This window comes from Bos taurus, chromosome 17, assembly GCF_002263795.3.
Source record: "Bos taurus isolate L1 Dominette 01449 registration number 42190680 breed Hereford chromosome 17, ARS-UCD2.0, whole genome shotgun sequence".
Taxonomy (NCBI): Eukaryota; Metazoa; Chordata; class Mammalia; order Artiodactyla; family Bovidae; genus Bos; species Bos taurus.
The window spans coordinates 556148-572155 of NC_037344.1; positions in this window are offsets into that span (position 1 = coordinate 556148).

Sequence of the window (16008 nt, forward strand, 5' to 3'; positions counted from 1 at the left end):
TTCTATTGTTTTCCATAATTTCTTTGCACTGATCCCTGAGGAAGGCTTTCTTATCTTTCCTGGCTGTTCTTTGGAACTTTGCATTCAGATGGGTATATCTTTACTTTTATCATTTGCCTTTAGCTTCTCTTTTCTCAGCTATTTGTAAGGCCTTCTCAGACAGCCACTTGGCACATCCTAGAAATATAAAGCTTAGTTTAACATTCCCAAGCCAATAAACATCATGTTAATAGAATAAAAGAATAAAAACCATCTCAATGGGTGGAGGAAAAGTTATTCTACAAAAATCCAGCAGTATCATGATGAAAAAGCTCAACAAACTAGCACTAGAAGAGAAATACCTCAACCTGATAAAGGGCATCAACACAAACCCTACCAAACATCTACCACAGCTAGCATATTTAATGAGGAAATACTGATGGCTTTTCCTGTAAGATCAGAAACAGAACAAGGATGTCTGCTCTTGTCATTTCTATTTGTCATAGTAATGGAGGCTCTGGACAGGCTAATTGAGCAAGAAAAAAAAAAAAAGGTATCTAGATTGGAAAAGAAGATGTAAATTTACCACCGTTTGCAGATGGGATAATCTTTTATTTTAAAAAAGTCCTCAACTAAAACTAGTTAGAATAACTAATTAGTTATAACTAATAATTATAACTATTAGTCAATTGAAAGTAATCAGAATAACGATCCCATGGACTGTAGCTTGCCAGGCTTCTCTGTCCATGGAATTCTCCAGGCAAGAAAACTAGAGTAGGTAAACCATTCCCTTCTCCAGGGGATCTTCTCAACCCAGGGATCAAAAATGGGTTTCCTTCATTGCAGACTGCTTCTTTACCATCTAAGCCACCAGCAAAACCTTTTAACAAGAACTAAATGGGTTTATCTAGGATTTAGAGTACAAGAACAATATACAAAAATAAATTGTCTTTCTATGCACTAATGAAATCAAGCAGGACCCTGAGGGGCCCTCCCGCATACAAAAGCCCTTATTTGTTCCTTGTTTCTTGTTTGCAGAGAAAGGCTTTAGTCTCCCAGGGGCATCCCCCGAGCTACAAAAGCATAGCTCAAGAATTAATGATTGAAAATATACAGACATATATGACAAAAATAGCAGGCCAAGAGAACTGCTAACAATTTAAACAGTGAATCAATCATACGACAATCACAGAATCTTTAGTTTTCCCACTGAAGGGCGTAGACAACAGTGTCAGATAGATACACATTCCTAAGCTGCTTTGCACAGTTCAAGAGGCTAGAAGCTGAGATCAGGTGTTGCCAGAGCTGATTTCTTCTCAAGTCTGCTCCATGAGCAACATTCTGAGGGAAAGTCTGTTTCACCCCTGTCTCCCAGGTTGTGGGGGATATTCCAGTCTCTGGTGTTCTGTGATGTATATTGATAGATGCATCCCTCAGATCTATGCTTTCACATTCACAGTGTTCTGTGTGTGTGTTTATGTCTTTTTGTCTAAATTTCCCCTTTTTATAAGGACACCAATCCTATTGGATTAGGAAAGTGAAAGCAAAAATGAACATGATAGTGTGGCTCAGTTCTGTCCAACTGTTTGCGACCCCATGGACTGTAGCCCACCAGGCTTCTCTGTCCGTGGAATTCTCCAGGCAAGAATACTGGAGTGAGTAACCATTCCCTTCTCCAGGGGATCTTCCTGACCTAGGAATCAAACCTAGGTCTCCTGCATTGCAGGCAGATTCTTTACCATCTGAGCCACCAGGGAGGCCACTGGACTAGAGACTTACCCTAATGACCTGATCTTAACCTGATCTTCAAATACCCTATTTCCGACTAAGGTCACATTCACAGATCCTGGCGGTTAGAACTCCAAATTCTTTTTTTAGGGGGCGGAGTATTACAATGCAGTAAGAAACAGTTAGGACATTATTATTTTCTTTCTTTTTCTTTCTATTTCTTCTAAATAGAGGCCAAGATGTAAGAATCTTGTTTCCTTCTAAAAAAGTCACTGCATTCTCTTTTTAAGACTTCAAGACTGTAATACAGAGAGAAGATCTTCTCCTTTTTAACCTCCTGTTAGCTTGAATACTTACTTGGAAGACACGGAACTTTTCCAGATGAAATTTCGGAATGTTTCTGTGTCCTTCAATGACCTTAAAAGTAATTTAATTTAGTCACCTTTCTAGACTTGAGTTTCTTTTATGTAATGATAGACATGAAACAGGGCTTGGAACTGGGACCATCCAATTCCAAGAACAATTCAAGTAGCTCCCTTTCCAACTGGTGACAGTATTTTACTTGAAGCCCTGCAGTTTGAGGAAAGGGCATAAGAACTGCAGTGTTCCCTGGTTTGGAGCCAGTTTATTGTGAGGCCTGTCTGTGTCACCTTGGGTGGTTGCTTAACTGAGTCTTTGTTTCTTTGTGTATAAAATGAGACTATTAATGCTTACCTTGCACAGTTAGCTAAAAAAAAAAAAAGCTTTTTTAAAATAGCAAAGTACCCAATACAAAACAGAAACAAGACCAACAAAAAGCTGCAAATTAAACAAAGCAACTGAGATTTGATTTTCCAAATTAATTGACCAATGTTTCTCAAATGCACCATCAAGGAAATTAAAAGTTTGGAACCAATACTTATCCTTTTCATTGCAAGTTCTGTTTTCCCACAGACACACCAACTGAGCTTTTTTTTCTGTTAAGTGGTGGGTAGATATACTCACTAAATTAAATTGATATAAGTATAAAATGCACATTTAAACTAAAAATAGTTATTAGTTCACAATATTATAACTAAGCAGATTTATTAAAAATAAAACCCTGAAAAATTTGTCTTCAACTCTTTTTTACTTCCTTTTCCCCCTGCTTTGGTCTTGCTGTGCAGCACATGAGATCTTTGTTCCCCTAATCAGGGATTGAACCTGAGTCCCCTGAAATGGAAGCAAGGATTTCTAACCACTGAACTGCCAAGAAATTCCTGATATTTCTTCAATTTGACTGGAAATTGTATGCTGCAATGATGTTTTTCAGCCATTTTGTCAGTTTTTCTTATTTTAGTCTAAAGAAATCATTTTTTATTTTTCAGTATCTCTTACAACACTGCAAAAATGAAAGTGATGTTCCTTCTATGCTGAATTGAAAGCATAAAATAAGTCTGAAACTAGATGGTCTAGGTGGCTATTCCCCCAGATGATCGCACTGACAAAAGTGAATAGTCTTCTTAAACTGTGTTCATTCTATTCCACTTTATTTTTACCTTCCCTCTCTCCTTTCTTCTTTCCCTTCCTTTCTATTTACTTATGCTGCTTTTAATTCAGCTTATTTAAATTGCAACAAAGGGGGAACTGATCACTTCACCTACTCAGGACCTTATAGTCAGTGGACTACATTCCAGGTTCCCTTTGGTTTCAGGTGTATTTCTACACAGACTGACTGAAGTGATAGTGAGAACGGGGTCCTTTCTCAAGCTCATAACACTATTCCTCTTGGATCTGCATATGTCCATAACCATGGGCTGCTTCCTGTGGTAATGGAAATGTTACAGCTTAGTGAACATAGATTTTGAACAAGTTAATTTTGAATTGATAAGGCTTAACTTTACTGGTGGTATCCATTATCAACTAAGACACAGAGCTTGATGTTTAAGAATTTATATATTCTTTCAGGAAATTTTTACTTAGTTTTAATTATATATCAAACTCTGCTAGGCACTAGGATAGTCTAGGAGGCATGAGAGAGTGTTTCCTATCTTCATAAAATGTATATATAAGGAAGATTAAGGTTGATTAAACAAACATTAATAATTATGAAGGAGCTCTGAGAAGGAAGAGAGGCACAGGGAAATTTGTTGACACAGAGTAGCAGGATCTTTCTTGCCTGATGAAGGCTGTTAGAGAAGGTTCCCATAGAAAGTAATGTTTACCTGAGACCTGAATGCATGATGGCAAGTTATCCAGGAAGAGGGGGGAGGGAGGGCAGGAGGGGATGAGTCATCCAAATCAGGGGACCTTGTGCTAAGATCTGATGGTGAGACTATGGATTACATTGCCACCCACCGAGAGAAGGATGGAAGCAGTAGGGTGAAGGTCAGAGAGAAAAACCTTGTTTGTGCTTGGGAGGTATTTTAGGCAAGGGAGCTTGCCCTTCCCTGAAGCCAGTAACTAGAAGTCAGGTGAGTGGAAAGATAATTAAGAGATGTGCAGTTCATGTTTCATCAGAGCACCTGTTACCACCACTGATTCCCTCTTTCCTCTCCTATGTAATCCCATCAGTTCAAGGTACCATTTATTTGGTGCTGTCGCCCAGAGCCTTTTGGCTGCCCAGTTGAACCTGGGCAAGTCATAGACATCCAGGGGTAGACATTAAATGGTTAACTAAATAGAAGAGACTGGGAGGCAGCCTAAACAACATAAGGAGATAAAAACTTCTACAAGCTCTGTGTTAATCAGTTTTGTATTCTTCACTGACCGCATTCCACCAAGTAACTACCAAGCACATGGTTCTAAATAAAAGTTTGTCTAGTGAACAAATGAATGTAAAGCCCTTTAGTACTGCATGGAAATAAAGCCATGTTTCTCTACCATCTTGCTTTCATCACTTCCTATACATATAAACTTATACTAATTATTTATAGTCTACACACCTTTGGAAAAGGAAATGGCAACCCACTCCAGTATTCATGCCTGGAAAATTCCATGGACAGAGGAGCCTGGCAGGCTACAGTCCCTGAGTCACAAAGAGTCGAACACGACCGAGCACTTGTCAGCAGCAAACCTTAGTCTTCTTATTTGTAAAATGCAGTAAAATGATGAAAGATTAAAAACAACAATTAGTACAGTGTTTAGTTCAAAGATTTTATATATTGAGACTACTAGAAATCATATTCTTCTTTTACAGGTAAATTGGTTATTTCCCCGAAATCTTTAAAGTCTAAAAGACATAAAGTTTTTGTGGACTTAATTTAAAATGTTAGGACATGTCTTACTTTTCAGCAAATGTTTATCATCTTCTTTACGGATTAGATTTTAGCTGCCATCAAGACGCTCACCTTCTCAAGGGAAAAGAAACAACCCAAGTAAAAAACATCAACTTTTGCTGAGTGTGAAGAGAGAAATGAGCCCAAAGCCTGACAAGTGGTAACAGGAGTGCCTGGGAGATCTAGGAAAGGAGATGGTAGAGAGGAAATAGGGGAAGGAAAGGAGAGGGGGGCAGGGAGAGGTGATGGGGGAGGCGAGACACAGGAGGGATGTGCTGTGCACATCTGTGCATTTTTGATTTCTGAGCAACTTAGCTCACACCATAAAGATCTTATTTATTTACAAGACTGATTAATTTACAATATTTAAAAGTTTATAAGATGGCCAACTTATAAGTGCTGCACTCAATATGCCAGCAAGTTTGGAAAACTCAGCAGTGGCCACAGGACTGGAAAAGGTCAGTTTTCATTCCAATCCCAAAGAAAGGCAATGCCAAAGAATGCTCAAACTACAACACAATTGCACTCATCTCACATGCTAGCAAAGTAATGCTCAAAATTCTCCAAGCCAGGCTTCAACAGTATGTGAACCAACAACTTCCAGATGTACCAGCTGGATTTAGAAAAAGCAGAGGAACCAGAGATCAAATTGCCCACATCCATTGGATCATCGAAAAAGCAAGAAAGTTCCAGAAAAACATCTACTTCTGCTTTACTGACTATGCCAAAGCCTTTGACTGTATAGATCACAACAAACTCTGGAAAATTCTTAAAGAGATAGGAATACCAGACCACCTGACCTACCTCTGTATGCAGGTCAAGAAGCAACAGTTAGAACTGGATATAGGATGATGGACTGGTTCCAAATTGGGAAAGGAGTACCTCAAGGCTGTATATTGTCACCCTGCTTATTTAACTTATACGCAGAGTACATCATGAGAAACGCTAGGCTGGATGAAGTACAAGCTGGGATCAAGATTGCCAGGAGAAACATCAATAACCTCAGATATGCAGATGACACCACCCTTATGGCAGAAAGTGAAGAGGAACTAAAAAGCCTCTTGATGAAAGTGAAAGAGGAGAGTGAAAAAGCTGACTTAAAACTCAGCATTGAGAAAACGAAGATCATGGCATCTGGTCCCATCAGTTCATGGGAAATAGATGGGGAAACAGTGTCAGACTTTATTTTTTTGGGCTCCAAAATCACTGCAAATGGTGACTGCAGTCATGAAATTAAAAGGTGCTTGCTCCTTGGAAGAAAAGTTATGATAAACCTAGACAGCATATTCAAAAGCAGATACATTACTTTGCCAACAAAAGTCTGTTTAGTCAATCTATGGTTTTTCCAGTAGTCATGTTTGGATGTAAGAGTTGGACTATAAAGAAAGCTGAGCACCAAGAATTGGTGCTTCTGAACTGTAGTGTTGGGGAAGACTCTTGAGAGTCCCTTGGACTGCAAGGAGATCCAACTAGTCCATCCTAAAGGAAATCAGTCCTGAATATTCATTGGAAGGACTGATGCCGATGCTGAAACTCCAATACTTTGGCCACCTGATGTGAAGAACTGACTTATTTGAAAAGACCCTGATGCTGGGAAAGATTGAAGGCAAGAGGAGAAGGGGATGACAGAGGATGAGATGGCTGGATGGCATCATGGACTCAATGGACATGAATTTGAGTAAACTCTAGGAGTTGGTGATGGACAGGGAGGCCTGGCATGCTGCAATCCATGGGGTTGCAAAGAGTCGGACATGACTGAATGACTGAAATGAAGATAGCCAACATCTCATCTAAAGAGAAAACCAGTCATCTTTTGTGATACTTGTCTGATGAGAGTGTGGCATTTGATTTTTTTTTTTTTTTGGTAACGTCATTCTCAAACGTAATGGATGTAAAAAATTAGCAGAAAAATTAAGACCTATAAAGCAAAGCATTCCTGTAGCTACTAGGGTCTAGCATAATATTTTATGTTTTTGTTATCTTTTTTATTATATTTCTGGAATGTTGTTTAAAATAGCAGAGTATATCATTTTAAGTTAAAAGTGGTGGCGGCGAACACCATCACCACATTTTATAGTTGTTAAAGACATATCACAATTTATCATTGACAAAGCCTGAGGAACAATTTCTTCATGGAAGGAGAGGAGTAGGCAGAAAAAAAATTCATTCTTGGCTCCAGTAACATATTAAGCCTCTAGATTTATAGTATGTTTTTCTAAAATATAATGATTCAGATCCAAAAGATTAAATGAAGGAGTAACTGTAAAATATATCTTTGAATTATAATAATTCCGTTTGACCCAGTGTACCCTTGCTTTGGAATTTATCCTCCATAAATTTAGGTGACTGGTCTCTAAAATGTGGATAATGAAATGAGGTCATTGTGAGAATCAAGTTAGAAAATGCAGGAGAAACACTTTGTAAATGTTACAGATTTTATTTGTTGTTGTTGTTATGCAACTGTGTATCTCAAATAAGATATATGAAGAGATTCTTCAGTTTGATTTAGGACTAGTCTTCCAAATTTCCCACACTTATCACAAAGTAGATGAAGTTCATTAAACTTCTAAGACCCTTGAATAGAGAAATTACCAGATTTTCACCTGCCTTACATTTTCATGTTTTCTTCCCCTCTTCCTCTTATTTTTTCATTCTCCCCCTTGCCCTCCTCTCTCTCTCACTATTTCTCTCCTCCCACCCCAATCTTTCTCTCTTACACAAATCCCACCTAGGTTCTCAGCTACACTCTTTTCCTTTCGCCATGGGATTTCCCCTAAAGAGGACAGTCTACTAAGGCACTCATAAGAAGATATGACTGGCCAGCAGAGCCTTCTGGGCAGCCACCACTCCAGACCTCCTGGCCCCTCATCTCCTAGTGAATTAGTCTGCCCTCTCCCTCTCTGGATGCAGAGTCATGGAGTAAATCATGCAACTGAGAGAGGAACAAGCCAAACCGTTTTCTTCTTTAACTTGGAGCAAGACTCAACCTATGAGTTACTTTTCAACAAAAAGGCCAACCCCAGTCCTATGTAAGGGGTGTAGGAGAAGTCTGATTTAACTTCAAAGACTGATCAATCCACACCGAGGTGCACAATAACAGTGACTGCAACTGTACCATGTTAAAGTCATAGATGTCTATGAACAGTGTTTGAGCATCCACTTGATGAATGTGCAATACTTTTTTTTTCTCGCAAAAAATGACGTGACTGACTGCTCACCCACCCACAGGATGATGTAAGTCATTCCTTCAGTGGGTTTGTTGTCATTCACAAAGCTTCTTTGAAATTAAAGGTACAGTCTTGGTAATGAGTGACAAATTTGCTTGTTGACTTTCTTGTTTTCCTCTCTGTAGCAGAGTCATCAGTCAGCCTCAATTTCAATCTCATTAGTACCTTGGTCTGTCCCTCTAGAAGCAGAAGCTTCCAAATGTTGGCCAAGGCAGAAGACACCTTAACTTATATGTGTGGGTGCAACATATATTTATTTATATTAATAACTTTGAGTTTACAGGAAAGTGGGCAGCTTCCACATATAAGAGACTGTTTCACTTTGACATTTCACATGTTCTATAAAGGCGTTTTCCTTGTGGTTCAGAAGGTAAAGACTCCACCTGTGATGCAGGAGATCCAGATTCGATCCCTGTGTCAGGAAGATCCCCTGAAGAAGGGAATGGCTACCCACTCCTGTATTCTTGCCTGGAAAATTCCATGAACAGAGGAGGCTGGTGGGCTACAGTCCATGGGGTGGCAAAACTAAGAGGTGAACAACTTTCTTTCTTGGACATTTGAGATTTAAAAAGATACAAAAAATATTATGTAATAGACAAGGCATGTTTATTGTTTGTAATGAGGAGTTTCAGTACTTCTTCATGATCTACATAATGTTTAATATTCCTGAGCTCCATAAAGTTGGCATCCTGTGTATGAAGTTGTTATGAATTATTCATGTTGATTGGCTTCCAGCAGTTGAAGGGAAAACCAATCATTCTTTGAGAGGTTTACATGATGGAAAATGACAATTTGATTTTCATTTCAGTAATTTGGTTTCCAAAGGTAAGAACATCATAGAAAAATCTACCTTTCTCTTCTGCATATTATATGTGAGATGCGGTTGACTTAAACTGACCATATGAACAACAACAATGTTGACAAAGATAGGAACTACGTTGAAGAATTACACAGATAAAATGAGATCACTGGCAAATGTATTGTTACATGCAAGCAACTTAGTGCATGTGGTTGATGAGTGAAGAGAAAACTGGTTGTGTCAAACCAAGGAAGGGAACCTGCAGAAGAATGAAAGAGCCCAGGAATTCAGTGAGTAATCAGAGCATTAAAAACACAGGTATTAGTCTCAGTGCCAAAAGTAGAAGGCAGCTGGAAGCAAGTTAGCAGTTTATCCACTGCCTGCAAGCATGTTGAGTCCCATTGGCCGTGGCTCTCTTTTTGCTGGGCTGTGGAGGCAAACACACAAGCCAGGCTAGTCTCTGTCTCTCAGTGGGAGGGAATGGATAAAGGACTCAACGTTAGGAGTGACAAACGGAGAGGTGATAATTGATACCGTAAGCAAGGATAAGGTCACCCAGACGGAGCATGTGAAGAGGGAGCAGGACAGTACTCCCAAGTGTGGACCTGAGGAAGCACAGGCAAGGCCAGGGGATGTTCAGTCTGGGTTGGGGGCAGAACCCACAGAGGAGAATTCACGTGGGAGAGAGGATGTGCTGTGAGAAAGCTGAGGTGTTTGGATGATAACTAATGGGGAAAGTAAAAAGTGAGAATTTCAGTGCTTTCTAGAGGAGAGAAGAGAGTTGCTCTCTCTTTGCAAGGACAGCAGACAGCTGCAGTTTCAGGAGGCAGGAAGAGTGCTTGGTGGGGAAGTGAGGGCAGGCGTAGGTTAGTAGATCGAGGTTGGACTAGGGAGGAGAAAGGGACAGACAGCACAGGGGTAAAGGAAGAGTAGACATAAATGTGTTGTGGTTTGAGGGGAGATGGTGCAGGAATTTGAGAGAGAAAAGGTGCTAGTGAAAGAAGCAGGAGGAGCACAAAAAGTGAGCTAAGGGAATTCTCTGAGGGAGAGGATCACAGCTTTGGCATTGATCCACTGGGTGATGGACAGGACAGGATGGTGGATGGCATAATCCAGGTGAATGAGGAAAAAGGTGGTTTTGGCAACAAGATTAGAAACTGAGGTTAACCGCTGATAAGAGGAATAATCTTCAGGGGAGGATGTTGCCATAGTCCAGGCAAGGAATAACCAGAGCCTGTGCTAAGGCATTATCTGGGAAGATAAACAGAAAGAATAATTTTAGAAGATAGGAATATAAGAAAAGCAGGATAGCCCACCTGTCCAACATAGCTGTCACCAGCCACTTGTGAGTTGTGAGCTCAGGAAATATGGGTAGTCTGAATTGTGCTGATGTGCTATAATGTAAATTACACAAGCGATTTTGAAGACTTAGAATGAAAAAATTTTATTAATAATTTATGCTATTTTCAAGTTGAAATGATAGCATTTACAATATATTGGGTTAAAATTATTATTAAAATTAATTTCCCCTCTTTCCTTTTTAAGAAACATGGCTACTAACAAGTTCAAAATTACATATATGACTCATAATATGTTTGTGTTGAGTTGTGCTGCTGGGAGATCAAAAATACTGGGGTGGCCACTGGGATACAGAGAAATTGATATAGATAGAGCTGTAGAAGGGGCTTTCCCAGTGGGTCAGTTGTAAAGAATCCACCTGCCAATGCAGGAGACATGAGATGCAGGTTCGATCCCTTAGTCAGGAAGATCCCCTGGAGAAGGACGTGGCAACTCACTCCAGCATTCTTGCCTAGAGAATCCTACAGACAGAGGAGCCTGGTGGGCTACAGTGCATGGGATTGTAAAGAGTCTAACACGACCGAAGCGACTGAGCACTAGAGCTATAGAATGCTTCCCAGGTGGTATTTGCCAAAGCAGGAGATGCAAGAGACAAGAGTTTGATCCTTGGTCTGGAAGATCCCTTGGAGGAGGGCATGGCAACCCACCCCAGTATTCTTGCCTGGAGAATCTCATGGATAGAGGAGCCTGGCAGGCTACAGTCCATAAGATCTCCAAGAGTCAGACAGGACTGAAACAACTTAGCACCCACACATAGATCTGTACAATAACACTGATAAACACTTTGGATTATATTTAATTTGAGCTGGTTATTAGGTTTTAGGCTGTGATATCTGTAAATGGGAGTTTTATCTTGCTGATTCATGTGGTAGGTTCAGAGTGCCCTGGCTGTTACCTGTCTGCGTGGTACATCCACCCACTAAGCTGATACAACTGGAATACGCAGTGGGTATTTAATGAAAGAATCAGGTAAAGAGGAGAGTCATTTTTCAAAAAAAGAAGAAAGCACACTTTAACTTATTTGAGCTTAAAACGTAAGTGTCCAGTTATTCACCTGTTGGTTTTGGTTGTTGGGATGAGAACTCCTCACCATAATGTGTTTTCTACCATTACAGTTTTAGTGTCAGATTTTTGAACAAATCTAAAAGCAGTATCTTTTGAGATTTTTTTTAATCTTTTCCTCAGTCCTTCACTGTTTTCTTATTCATACCCAATTCCATTTTTAAAATTCAAGTGCTTCCAAGGTATTCAACATTTTTCTACTCTTGTATTTATCAGTTTACTCAGTTTTGTTTTGTTTTATTAATTACACAGTGACAAGTAAAAGTGGCATGAATATTTTGGTGACACTTGCCTGATGCTTGTTTGCACACAACCCAATGATGAGAGAAATGAGAAATGGGAAAAATGGGAGACCCATGAGACCAGATGCAGCCCTGGTCAATTCAGGGACACAGGCTTCATGGTGTTGATGGAGAGAAAGTCAAGCAGAGTTTGATCAGAGAATTTCTCCAGGGCTTGCCAGGAAAGCCCTGCAGTGTGTTGGGAGTTCATGGGAAGGAGGAAGGATTCTGAAGTAGGATGACTGAATGGTGCTGCCAGGCCAGTGAGAGTACTGGCCACTGACCATGACTGGAGGCTGTCCTAGCAGGAAGAGAAGGAGCTCAGAAGGCTTCTTTACTGAGCACTCCTCTTGTACCCACCAGCTGGGAGGCAGGGGAGTGAAGTAAAGTCACTCAGTTGTGTCTGACTCTTTGCTACCCGTGGTGTATAGCCCACCAGGCTCCTCTGTCCATGTGACTTTCCAGGCAAGAATACTGGAGTGGGTTTCCATTTCCTTCTCCAGGGGATCTTCCCAACCCAGGGATCGAACCCAGCTCTCCCACATTGCAGGCAGATGCTTTAACCTCTGAGCTACGGAGGATGGCTATAAAGGTGGAGCTCAGCTCTGTGGACCAGAAGCTGAGCTCACTGCAGTCTCTGCTGGCCCAGAGGCCCTTCCCTGAGGTGCTGTCTGGCCTGGGCGCTGTCGAGCTACATGAGGATGAGTGTGGGGACCTGAAACTTGCTGCCCTCCTGATTCATGCCCACCCATGGGGCATCCATGTGCACTCTGTGTCAGAAAGAGAACAGTGTGGTTGTTGAGATCTTTTACAGAAAATGAAGTGAGTTTACATGGAGATAAATTCTTATTTATTCAGCATGGAAGCTAGGGGAGAAAAAGGCTTAGTTCCTTTTCCATCTTCTAGTGCCTGCCAGCATTCCTTGGTTTGGTGGCCTTTTCCTCCATCTTCCAAGCCAGCAGCATACCATCTTCCCTCTTTGACTCTGCTTCCCTCTGCTTGCATTATTATGAGTTCATGAAATGCTGTGTCCCTTATGATAGGGAGAAGTCATGGAGCAGCTTCTAGGAATAAGCAGACCTGGGATTAGAATGCTGTCTGTCAAACCTCAACACTAGTCTCCTTAACTGGACAGTATTCCTCTAATCCTATTATGCACCACAGTCCCCCTGAGAGAATAGGGGTGGGGTGAGCTTGCTCAAATGCAGACTTCTAAGCACCAGCCCCAGAAAATTGTATTCAACTGGTCCAGAATGTGGCCATGCTCACCAGGTGATTCTGATGTGTAAAGTTTATGAACCCTGAAGTTCAATACAACCTTGCCTCTACGGGGAACCACAGAGGAGGGCCAGGCTGGAAGGGGTCCTGTTGAGTGAGGAGTGGAGCTGGAGAGGGAAGAGTTGGAGCCATCCTGTATGGAAGGAAAATCAAACACAGTAGGCACTGCTAGAGGTGCTCTGAAACAAAGCCTCAAGGCCACCGAGGAAGTGATTCTGGATGGAATCTAACATTTTGACCACTTACTGTCTTAATTCGAGCATCCAGAACATCTGCCCAATGTCCCAGAAACTCAAGACGCTTATTGGACCCTTACCCTAAATAATGCAGACATCCTATCCTTTAAGGAAAAATATCTCTTTCTTGCATCGAAGTCCATCATGATTTTTGCCAGAAAACTTTAACAACTTTGTGGCTTTTGCCTTCATACATCCCTGACTCCTACTCTTCCTGTGAACTCTTGGTTTTACCTGAATCCGTGTCTCCAGTATTGCATTTTCTAGGACTTCCAGATAACGCTTTTCTTATTTGCAACTCCTGGGTTTCTTTGTTGACACCTGCAAGAGGCAATGGTAAAACTGAAGGAATCTTATGACTCACTTGTTAAATACAGTCATTATTTATTAAAAAATAAATTATATAAACTTACAATTAAATAAATTATATGAAAAACTTACAGATGTACAAGCTGGCTTTAGAAAAGGCAAAGGAACCAGAGATCAAATTGCCAATATCAGTGGGATCATAGAAAACACAAGGGAATTCCAGAAAAAACATCTACTTCAACTTCATTGACTAGGCTAAGGCCTTTGACTGTGTGGACCACAACAAACTGTGGAAAATTCTTAAAGTGCTGGGAATATGAGACCACCTTACCTGCCTCCTGAGAAATCTGTATGCAGGTCAAGAAGCAACAGTTAGAACTGGACATGGAACAATGAACTGGTTCCAAATTGGGAAAGGAGTACCTCAAAGCTGTATATAATCACCCTGCTTATTTAACTTACCTGCAGAGTACATCATGTGAAATGCCAGGCTGGATAAAGCACAAGCTGGAATCAAGATTGTTGGGAGAAATATCAGTAACCTTAGATATGCCGATGATACCACCCTTATGGCAGAAAGTGATAAGGAACTACTAAAGAGCTTCTTGATGAAGGTGAAAGAGGACAGTGAAAAAGCTGGCTTAAAACTCAACATTCAAAAAAATTAGATCATGGCATCTGGTCCCATCACTTCACAGAAAATAGATGGGGAAACAATGGAAACAGTGACAGACTTTTCTTGGGCTCCAAGATCACTGTTGATGGTGACTGCAGCCATAAAATCAAAAGATGCTTGCTCCTTGGAAGAAAAGCTATGACCAACCTATACAGCATATTAAGTAGCAGAGGTGTTACTTTGCCAAAAAAGGTCTCTATAATCAAACCTATGGTTGTTCCAGTAGTCATGTATGGATGTGAGAGTTGGACCATAAAGAAAGCTGAGCGCAGAAGAATTGATGCTTTTGAACTGTGGTGTTGGAGAAGATTAACGAGAGTCCCTTGGACTACAAGGAGATCCAACCAGTCCATCCTAAAGGAAATCAGTCCTGGGTGCTCATTGGAAGGACTGATGCTGAAGCTGAAATTCCAATACTTTGGCCACCTGATGTGAAGAGCTGACTCATTTGAAAAGACCCTGGTGTTGAGAAAGATTGAAGGCAGGAGGAGCAGGGGACGACAGAGGATGAGATGGTTGGATGGCATCACCCACGCAATGGACATGTGTTTGAGTAAACTCTGGGAGTTGGTGATGGACAGGGAGGCCTGGCGTGCTGTGGTTCATGGAGTCACAAAGAGTTGGACACGACTGAGTGACTGAACTGAATTGAACTGAACTGAATACAAGGTTTCGGATATAGGAAGAGACAGTTTCTGGATTTGAAAATAATAGAAGTGATGCAGGAAGTGAAGCCTCAGGGGGCTTAAATATGCTCATATAGATGTTCAGAAGTGACACAAAAAACAGATCTCTTTCTTCCTTGTGTGTGTGTGCATATATATGAATAATTTAAAATGTGCCTTCACACTAGATTTATCTATGAATGCACAGGGTCAAACATATTAAATGCTTAGCATGCAAGATTTTCTATCTAGCAATCAGGATGGGTATATAACCTTTTACATAATTGCCTATGAAACTACAAAAAATAATTACACTCCAGTGAAGCTGACCTACACCTAAAATTGCCCAGAAATTCAAAAACAAAGTTTTAATTCCTGTGAATTGATTTCTTGTTTTATGTGGTGTGATTCCGTGTTTTGGTAAACAGGAACTTTTCTCAAAAAGAAAACTTCCAGAGTTGCAGTATTTGAGATTTTCAAAGCATGTTCATCAATCAAACATCAAAATAAAAAATACCTGGGTTCTTACGAAAACCTGGAACCTTGTTAATACCTGAATCCCATCTCTGTATTGGTGGGTGCTTAGGAATCTGCACATTGTACAAATTCTCTAGATGACCCTGCTGCACTTGAGTGAATCAAAATATTTCATTTTAATAGATAAAGAAAACAAACTTCTAAGGTTCTTCCAAAAGATCCCTTTCAAGTGAGACCACAGCGCTGGCAGGATCTCACCTGTTTACAAAAAAGCAAAAAACAAAACAAAACAAAACAAAACCCATAAAACTGAGATTTGGGAGAAAATAGAAAATACACCCTTTGTTTGAAGAGAAACTTAAGGTCAACACAGGACTTCACCAAACCATATGCTGTTTACATGTGTTGTCACTAGTATATGACCCATCTCGCCACAAATTAGTGTGGTTACCTTAAATAGCTAACCTGAAAATCTTAACCTTCCACTGCTGAAGTTATTGGTTTTAGCTACACTGTTTTTTTTTTTTTTCTAGGTTTACTAGGTTGTTCTTTTGGGCATGATTTTAGAAATCTAATTATAACTCTGGTTTCAAACTCTTGAACCATGTAATCAAACTGAGATTGGTCACTGAGAAAAATACAGGGTTCTTAGCTCTGCCTAAATTGACAAGGTACGTGGCCAGGTCCAAATTCAAC